Consider the following 9,888-nt stretch of genomic DNA (forward strand, 5'->3'; position numbering starts at 1 on the left):
ATTTCACCAGCCTGCAGGAGGAATTTATTATTTACATTTTGTGTTCATCAAAAAGTCCCCATCAGCCACAGAGAGCTGCAAAGTTTCTTTCCATGTCTAGCCTGCTGCAGGACTTGCACCATCCAGAATACCAGAGAGGATTCCTTACCTAACCTTACAGGTTCTCAGGGTTTGCCCTAGGAAAACTAAAGGTCGCAGTCCTAGAATTGAAGGGACAAACCAACAAGCAAACAAACAGAAAAAGGACGATTCCAGAGAGAAAAGTTACAACAAAAACAATGTGCAATGCTCAAGCCAAGGGAGACAGCCAAGTGCTAAGAAGCTCTGCCAGCAGAGCAGTGCCCTCACCTACGTTTCGGGTCACTTTTGATCACACTTGTGGAAGAGGAAAGTCGGCAATGCAAACAGAACGAAGACCCTGGTGCCACCCATAGGCCTTAATAAATTATATTTACAGATAAACCATTTGAAATGGGGGGGGGGTAGGGGCAGTTCCTTGAAGAAGTTAAGTGCCTTGTGTCTCTCCTTTTCCCCAGCCACTAGTTACCCAATCTGGATTATAAGGAAGAGGTTTTGACCAGCAAAACAGAGGCAGATCTAGCCAGGATCTGCCACCCCTGCTCTCCCCAGTAGGAAATTAAGGTGACAGAAGGTTCTGATACCAGAGTGGCCTATCACACTCCTGTATCAAGACCTTCAGGGAAGCCAAGCCTGGGCCTGCAGCTTTTGCTGCCCCCAAGGAGCAAGTGTGGTTCGGGTGGGGGACTCCGCTATGGGCTCCCCAGGATGTGGTAGCGCACTTTAGTGTTGGTAGCAGCCCCGTGTTTCTGACGCAGGTGCAGCCGTAGTTGACTCTTGTGCCGAAAATGCAGGCCGCAGGGGTCGCACTGTAGGAGGACAGGTCTGTTAGGTCCCTGCCCTTCCACAGCCATCTTTTAGTTGGGACAGGAAGGAAAATTGTCTAGCTCTCTGATGACAATCCTTTAGCATCCACACTCTTGTAATTCCTCCGAGGCGCCCTGGAGGTGGGCCTTGCCTTACTTAACAAAAGCATCAACACCCGTAAGTCCCTTGGGACCACAGTCCCTAGTCCGGGAATATACTTACCACCACCCTTCTCCCAAATCCAAGCCCCTGATTCACGCCGCCTATTTCTAAGAAATCTAGCAATGGTGGCAAAACCTGGCCCTGCCTGCGTGTATGTGGGGGGATAACTACTAGGACGTATAGGGTACCCACGTGGTATGGCTTCTCTCCTGTATGGATGCGAACGTGGCTTTTGAGGGTCTGTAGGTGGCGGAAGCGAGTCCCGCAGGTGGGACACGGATAGGGCTTCTCTCCGGTGTGGATCAGCACGTGTGCGCGTAGGTGTGCCACCTGAGGAGGGGAGGAGCCTTATGATCGCCTCGGGGAGGGGCAGAACCCTCTCTGCTCCTCCCACTTGCCTTCCAGCCCTCTCCTTACCTGAACAAAACGCGAGCCACACGTCTCACACTTGTACGGTTTCTCTCCAGAATGGATGCGGCTGTGCGTTTTTAGATTAGCTGGTCGGTTAAAACGTGCTCCGCAGATGGAGCAGCGGTAGGGCTTTTCCCCTGCAAGTAAGGAGGAAGACAGTCAGATCGCCTTAAGAGAACGATGGGCACGAAGACTAGACCCCCTCCTACCTGTGTGCACTGTGCGGTGACTAGCCAGGTTGCCCTTATAGCGGAAGGCAGATCGGCACAGCTGGCATTTATAAGGCTTGTCCTCGTCCCCCGGAGTTAAGGGGTCCAGCCCCGATGAGCACCCAGCCACAGCCTCACAGTTCTGGCAGCTGAAAAACTCACCTCCTGGGAAGGGTGGAGAATAATGACAATCTTATTTATTGAGGACTTCCCAGGTACCAGTGAATCCACAACAGTACACTAGTAGAATTTACTTGCCTTTTTAATCCCTAATTTACTGTGAAGGCTACTGGAGGACTCACTTGGCTTGCTCATGGCCGTATATTCAGTAAGGTATGTCTGATTTAGTAGTATGCTTATAGAATTCGATGGTGGTGACAGTATGTGAAAGTTCTTGCAAGTGGGTGGAGGTTTCTGTTTCTCTCCTTTCTTTCCTCACTCTGGGTGACAGACTGCCAGAGAGGTCCTGCCAAACTCTGGGCAGACTGTTCAGTCCTGGACTGGGGTAGGCCAAAAATTCCCAAACTGTGCTGCTCTTTGGAAGGACATGGAGAGCTTAAAAAATTTTATGATTCGTCCCCACTCTCAGATAGTCTGACTGATGAGGTGAAAACTTCACAGAAAGGTCTACTTTGCAGCCAAGTTTGGGAACTGTTTAACAGTTTTTTGTTTGTTTGTTTTTTGCCCCCCCCCCCAGGTCTTTTGGTCCAGGTTGACCTGGAACAGCTACAGGAGAGAAGCCAGAAGAGAAAGAAGGACTCTTACCTGGTGTTGGGTGAGCTCGCTTAGAAGTTGATCCAGAAGTCTCTTGAGCCAGGGGTGTTAAGAGGTAGGGGGCATTTGCTGGAGGTCCACATTTGAATTGTGCACTGGTAGTAGCTAGAGATAGTCTGGGCAGATGGTAGGAACCATAGAAAAGATTAGTGCTTATGGGGGCGGGTGGGTGGTTTCACATGTGCACTCGAATGTGTGTGGTACACTGCTTTTTTCCTGGAAAATATGGATCTATATCTTCTGGAAGTGAGCTAATATTGGTCAATAAGTCACATCCCCTCTGACCTTTGGCTAACTCCCTAATCCCTAAGGTGGACTAGTTTCTCTGAAACCCCATCCCCAGAAGGCACCCTCAGTAGCTCTGCCTCCTATCGTAGGCCAGCCTCTAAAACTCTTGGGAGTTATAGATTCTGTACCTGCTCTGGAGACCAGGTGTGGGTCCTTCTTCGCTGCTGCTGCTGTTGCTGGAGGCTTCATCTCCACTAGGGAGCCTGGCTTGGGGGCAAGGTTGACCAGAGCTCTCCCCAACCAGGCTCCCTGCTTGTGAAGTCTGAGAATTTAGCACAATAAATTTGTACTTTTTCCAGTTGCAGGCCTTGGGATCTGGACTGGCTGGACTGGGGGAGCCTTGACTGCAGCTTCGAGATTCAGTAGGTGGATCTGGGTGTCCTTCTGAGCGCCTGGGACTGCCTGGTGGAGGGACTGTTGGGGGTCTTGGGGGTTCTGCCTCCAGGGGTCTCAGGGAGATGCCTAGAGGTTCATAGCTAGAAAAAGTATGATGGCCATTAACACCGTTTCCTAATCGTTGCTCTGGCCCATAATACCAGGAGTACCACTTGTACCGAGAACACTAACCCTCCGCTCCTTCACCTGGCTTGGATGAAGCGGTGGCATGCCTGGACTACATGTTCCATCTGCAGATAGGTGGCAGCCGCAAGAACAGCTGGTGCAGTGGCTGGAGAGAGGCGAAGCCTTGAAGTATACATAAAATCCAGAAGAGGGGCAAAGCCCCTGGCTTCTGGCCCCCCAGGCAGAGAGAGTACATCCACTCCGACTCCTGCTCGACCTCGGAAAATTGAATAGAAGAAGCCACTGGAGAGAGGACAATGGGACCGTGTTAGGAGCTGGGAGACCAAAGGAGACACAAGATGCCTTAGAGTCTTGCTTCCCCACTAGCACTGCTGCCCCAATTCTTGGATGCTCCCCATGCTTCTCTTTCTTCCCTTCCTATCCCCTCTCCTCTGCTTCCCCAGTTCTGGATTACAGGTGTGGGCCACTATTCCCAACTTCCCTCCTGCGTTGGATTACCTCTCAACAGCCTTGTGACTCTGTTCTTTACCCAGTTAGTCCCAGGACCCCTATCCCCTCGAACCTGCAGGCGATAAGAACTGCCTTGTGTGCTCTTAGAGGTTGCCCGCCAACCAGCAGCGTGACGTCAGTGAGGATCCCGCGCAGGCGCAGCTCATTCAGATTGCCAAGCACGTCGGATGAGTGGCGCGTGAACTCTCGAACGTAGCCCAGCGCTCCTTCTGGGGCCGCTGTGGAACCCATAGCGACCCAGGCCTGCGCCAGCCACGAAAAAGTTAGGGGATCCAGGCATGCCTAAGACACATTCCCTTTTCTTTTCTGCTGGTGTTTTCTTCCCAGGGTGCCCCTAGCGCCAACGCCATCAGATAGCGGGTCCAGCATCACCAGACCCTCTTAATTCATCTCGTTCATTCTGCCCTTAACGGTCTCTTCCTTCCCGTTGCTGGATCGCAGAGCTCTTGGAGCAAGTTAGAAATTCTCATACCTCCGTCTGGAGGGCGAGCATGAAGACTCCCACACTCGCGCACGCCGTGTGTTGGTTCGACTCTAGCTACCTCATCCGTTACCTTCCCTTTCTCTGCTTTCCTGCGCGCCTGGGTCACAGGTACCAGACCTCGCCTGAGGACCACATATGATCAGCAGCCCACACCCGTCCAAGCCCATGCGTCTCCTATCGCTAGACCCGATACTCCGCATCTCTTTTTAGCACAATTTCTGGGATTCAAGTCCTATTACCAGCAACAAAACCCACCCCACTTGGGGGACCCAGAAGTCTGATTTCTTCAAAGTCTGGTTCTTACCCCTGTCCTGCAGGGGCTGTGGCTTCTCTCCTGGAGGGGGGCGGGGTCTCTCTTCTCTTTCGGCCTCGGCTCCTTTATCCGGCCGGGATGTCGGGGGCGGGGGTAGAGGTGGGGTGAACCCGTGGGTCCGTATCCTTCCTTCCTCTTTCGCTCTCCAGATGGTGAGCCCGGGGCGGGGTCTCTGTCTCAAACGCTGTATCTCGGAATCGCGGGGTGGTCGTCTCGTAGGGGGCTTTGGTTCATTAAATGAGCACCCGAGGATGAGGATATTAGAATTGAGGAGGAGGTTAGTAATGTGGAAGGTGGAGGAGCCTTGTGTCGTCGGAGGACCTGGGACAGCGAGAATTGAGTTTTGGGTTTTGGAAGAGGGTGCCTAGAGCTTGTTGAAGGAGAAAGGAAATACCGTAAAACTCCCCTTTCCAATGTACTGGAAGAAAATAGAGAGCCCAAGTGGTATCGGGTTTGGGGAGGCGGTAGTGGGCTCTCGTGGGGTCTCAGACGGTGGGAGGAGGTGTGATTGACAGGCAGGGTCCACAAAAGAGGGGGCTCCGACCAGGCGGGGTAAGGAGAGGGCGGATATGATTTCTAGTTCGTTTCCTTCCATTGTCCTGCGTCCGGACGGCTCCTGCAGCTGCTTCCCCTCGAGGAGGTGGGGAAAGCCCCGGGTGGGGACCGAGAGACGCTCGGGAGACCTAGGCGTCCGGCCTCTTACTCCCGACTCTCTTCTGAACCCTTTTAGGGGTCCAGAGAGACAGACTCCCGCCCAAAGCCCTGCTGCTTGCTCTCCGTCAGTCCTAGCGCACTAGGGCCTCGAGCACCCGCCGGTCGGCTGCGCTCAGAGTTTGGCGGGACGCCGGGGTCCAGCGCGGCAAGTAGGCAAAGCTCGGCAATGTCCGCATCCTTCCACGAGGGGGCGGACGAGCACTATAGCCTCGCTTCGCCTCTAGGTCTCCCGGCTGGAGATGTGCTCAGACCAGGGAGCTGGATGCCTTCAACCTTCTGCAGCCTTCTCTTTGCGAGAGTTTATTCTGCACCTTTGTCTCTTAATGGGGCACTGGGTAGAGGACAGAAGAGTTAGGGTCTCCGAAGGAAACCCAGGCTGGAACTCCTGTGGAATTGGTCTTGGAATGAGGGGAGCGGTTGGGACAAGGTGTGCGGTCCTGTGCCTGCGAACACAGGGTTTTCTTTTCTAATTAGATAGACACTGCTATCCAGATGTCTGTAGATGCGAATTTTTAGTGAACATTATATAAACATTATTTGAGTAAACAAAGAGAGAAGTACGAAGAGGGAGGAAGAACCCGGTAACCTTATTTTAAGTACTCCATCCAGGAGATAGGCAGGGACTACACCCTTAGATTTTGTTTGGGGAGCCTTGTGGTGGGAGGACAAGGTTCATTTGAAGAAGAGGGGCCAGAGTAGAACCCAGGGGCAAAGCAAGAGCTCTTTGGTTATGGGGTCAGGGGCATGTGCAGTTGACCAGGAATGACTGAGCATTGACCGTGGAGCTGCATAACTAGGCCTGAGGCCTCCCTCCTCTCCCTTCTGTTCTAGGGGGCATTTTTTGGTTTGTTTTTTATTGTTTGTTGTTTTGAGCAGTCATACAACAAACAAAACAGTAGACCAGCAGAGAACTGGGGATAACCTAAGGGTTCAGGATGAATATGTCTCTTCCCTTTGTCAGGGTTATTTTGATCTCTATCCAATTTTTAACCTCCAGTTTGGAGCTGAAAACATCAAGGGGTGCCTTTGATGTCAGGATGGAGTTAGGTATGTGGTCAGTTTTGGTGTGCTACTTGCCATAGGATGTTGTTATAGTCCATGGGGCCTAGTTTTTTAGTCTTGAGAGCTAATGGAAGTGTAGGGCTGGTTTTAAAGGTTGGGGGGGGGGTCCTGATGATCATGATTTTGACTGTCCATCTTGTTATTTTGGTCTACTGAGAGAGCCTTCTGAGTGCTCTTGTCTCAAGTTTTAGATGAGATTGTTTGGGGACATAAAATTCAGTTTGGAACTTTTAGGAGGCAAAAATTACATTGAGTTGGAGGCAGAGCAGGAAGCTAGGGTCAAGTTTGAAGGCTTTTTTAGTTGACTTGTTTTGGGGGGGGGTTATATTTGAATTTTGTGGAAACTCATTTTGAGGGGGGAGGACATTCTTGTGTATGTTTAGGTATGAAACTCTTCCAGAAGACAGACTATGAGAAGCACCACCCCAGGATAATTTGGGGGTGTCCAGTTTTGGGGTGTTTTGTCACTGGTCACATTTGGTGAAATGGAGATTGATTTGGAAATTCATCTGTTTTTGAGCACATTTCTGGTTTAGGTTATCTTTTGCTGATAGCCCCCCTCTCACCCCAGATTCCAGAAAGTTCTGTTTTAGTGAACCCCCAAATAAGCAGAGGCTTTGAAGGAAGAAGCCTGGAAAAAGCAGTATGTTTCATCATAGACTTACTAGTATTTGGTTAATTGAGCTAAGGGGGAAAAGGCAGCTTCACACTCTGAACCCCGATTTCCTATGGAAGAAAAAAATCTGGAGGAAAATGGGGTGTCTCTTGTTAAACTGGGTGCTTCTGACCAATGCAGTGCTGCTAAAACTGGCAAGGAGGGGCTGTAGTGGGCTACAAGGAGGTGATTCTTGCACCCTGAGTTTTTAGTATAAAAGCCCCAAACAGAAAGCAGACAGAGGACTAGGAATGAGGGTGAACTGAGGGGGGGAGGGGTTCCTAACGGCAGCAGGGGCTAGAGGGTAAACCAGGCCAGATATTCCCGCCTAGGTCCCTGTTCTCTTCGGCTCTCCTCCCCTCTCTCCCTCCCACCGCCCACCCCCCCAACCCAAGGAAAAAAAAAAAAAAAAAAAACTGCCTGTGCAATAGCAATGGCAGATTCCAGTCCTCCAGGCTTTCCTAAACCACCACCGAGACCAGCCAGGGGGGAGGGGAGGGGAGGGGAGGATCGGGCTTTCCTGCTTCCTTGAGACAGGGGCAATGAGCTTGACCTCTTGGCCCCTAGCCCTCTAAAGAGTGTCCCCCGGTCTGGAAGCCAGGTGTCCTGGACCCTAGCCCCCAAGCGGGGGGGCCTGGAGAAACGGGGAGGAGGAAGGAGGGAGTGACTTCCAAAATTGGCATCGGGACAGAGCAGGGCTGGCGGGAGGCAGGAGAAAGACAGAATTTTCCTGAAAAAACGGGGGTATCTAAGGACCCCAAATTTGGGTAGCTAGTCCAGAACCGTCTTCCCAACATCCTAGATTTTTTTGGGATTTTTTGGGGGCCCCGGGACCCCTCTAGATGGGGTGAGGAATGTAGTGTTGGGGGAATCTGACTGGGGCATTGCAGCTGCCTCTCCCGCCGAGTTGGAGACGGATGGGCTGGGACGGGTTTTGGGGGGGTGTCCCCAGTTCTGACTGGGAGTGGAGGAACCCCTCCAGAGCTCTCTTGTGGGGGTCCCCCTCCCCAGGGCACTCCCCAGTCCTTGAGCCAGCTGAAAGGAAGGAGGCCAGCGATGCGACTGGGGCGGCTCTTTTCTCCTGCACCCCAAATGTGAGGGATGCACCCCAAAATTTGCTCCTTTCAAAATAGGGGACCAGGATCTCAGGGGAGAGTAGCTGAGGTAAGTGGGGAGGAAAGTGTCCCCTGTTTTCAGGAGAGACGTGGCGGTTGGGGGGGAGGTTTGGAGGTGCGTGCTGGGGTGGGGTTGGGCTCTGTAACTCTTGGAATTAGGGGGATGACCAGAGAACCTTTCTCTTGTACCCCTAAGATGTAGCCCCCCAGATTGGAACCAAAGTCTGAGACTTGAGAGCCCCCCAGTGTCCCCAGACATTAGGATAGTGTTTGATTTTCTTACCCCCACAAAAGCTTTGCTGAGATAGGAGCTGGGGGCAGCAGTTGTTTGGGGGTTCTAGAGGGTGTAAGGAGAAGGAGGCCTTGGCAAGGCTTGACAGAGGATGGTAGTAGTCTTGGAGAGGGGCTGACATCCTCAGGGGCCCTAAAAAGACTGCTTACACACACCATCTTAGCTCTTTTGATTGCTAAGAGTTTTGGGGGGTGTGTCGGAGCTTGGTGGTGGTGAAGGGTGGGATGAGAGATGGGAAATTAATATTCGGGTATTATAGAATATTTTGTTTTTAGTTTCCAGAAGAAACTTTTGCCTTCTGGGAGGTTCTTTTTAAAATCAGGTCTTGGACAGGAGGGAAAGGCTAAGGGAAGGCCTAGGGTTGGGGGTGGGGAGAGACATGTTTGTCTTTGCTTAAACGTGGCTCTCAGGGGTGGGCCTGCCTGCCTGGGCCTGGTGAATGGGCTAATGAGTGTTGTTCTGGGGGTGGGGCGTGGGTCTTGGGGGACCATGGGGAATGGAAGCAGCACTTGGGGTTGGATACTTTGGCCCTTAGGTTTAGATGGGCCTCTTCCTGGGCTCTGCTGCTCCCCTTTCTCCCTGGCCTCCATTTCCTGCCTTTGGCCTCCATCTTGTGGCAGGCCCAGGGCCCAGGGTGACTTCCGGCCCCCCTCTCTCAACCGTGTTCCAGCCCCACCACCTCTGGACTGCCAACTCCCAACCCTGCTGTCCTTGGCCCTGTCTCTTTTAGCATTTCTCTTGGGTTCTGACCTAGGGAGGGAGGAATGGACACAGGAAGCCTTAGGTCCTTGCCTTTGTCGGGAGGCAGTTTGTTGGTCTTCCCTAGTCATTCCCTGTTTCCCCAGGCCTTGTTCTAAGGATCCCCAGAGCTGAATTCCTATAGAGGTGAAGAATGTTCCAAGCTTATCACACTGAACTCATCGCCCAGGACCCTACCCTGGTTTTTTCTAACCTTTTTGGGGGCCATGTTTGCCATTCACACCTTCTCCATCGCCTCATGGTTGGTGGGGGGTCTTCATGGCACCGTCTTGTGCTGTCTTCCTCTCAACCCATCCAAGTCCTGCTCCCGCCCCAGCAGCACACTGTGGTTTGTACGGCACTGTGGCCACGTCCAAACCACACTGTGGTGTTAGAGCGAGGGTGGGGGAGGCACCGCTGAGGCCTGGCCCAGGGAGGCCACCCTGGAGAAGCAGCACAAAAAAACCCATCTGGGGTATTGTGAGGGAGTTCTGACAAGGTGGGGCGGGAGAGTATGAAACACTGGAAAGAGCCCCTCTAGAAACCCCAGTGGTCTTTGTCAGAAACCCCGGGAATAAGTTCTGCCCCACAGAGCAAAGTAGAGTCTTTGTTGCCCACACCCAGCTCTCCTGGCTCTAGCAGCACAGAAATATTGGCACTGGGAAGCGAGTCTGCCAATATTGGCTGTGTTGCTCCAGGCAGGGTGGTGAGAGCTACTGAGAGGGGCTGGCCCCCGAGGGCTAAGGAAAGGAGA

At 52.5% G+C, this 9,888-nt stretch overlaps 3 non-coding genes across 3 annotated transcripts; 2 read left to right on the forward strand and 1 right to left on the reverse strand.

The window, feature by feature from the left end:
• Positions 1-9,430: 9,430 nt before the first annotated feature.
• Positions 9,431-9,555, reverse strand: Mir497b (microRNA mir-497b). Its single transcript, NR_162767.1, has one exon. It is a non-coding gene; the product is annotated as a microRNA mir-497b (primary transcript).
• Positions 9,460-9,540, forward strand: Mir497 (microRNA mir-497). Its single transcript, NR_105246.1, has one exon. It is a non-coding gene; the product is annotated as a microRNA mir-497 (primary transcript).
• Positions 9,556-9,761: 206 nt separating the features above from the next.
• Mir195 (microRNA mir-195) lies at positions 9,762-9,841 on the forward strand. The gene has a single exon (NR_105159.1). It is a non-coding gene; the product is annotated as a microRNA mir-195 (primary transcript).
• Positions 9,842-9,888: the final 47 nt, after the last annotated feature.

This window comes from Cricetulus griseus, chromosome 7, assembly GCF_003668045.3.
Source record: "Cricetulus griseus strain 17A/GY chromosome 7, alternate assembly CriGri-PICRH-1.0, whole genome shotgun sequence".
Classification (NCBI taxonomy): domain Eukaryota; kingdom Metazoa; phylum Chordata; class Mammalia; order Rodentia; family Cricetidae; genus Cricetulus; species Cricetulus griseus.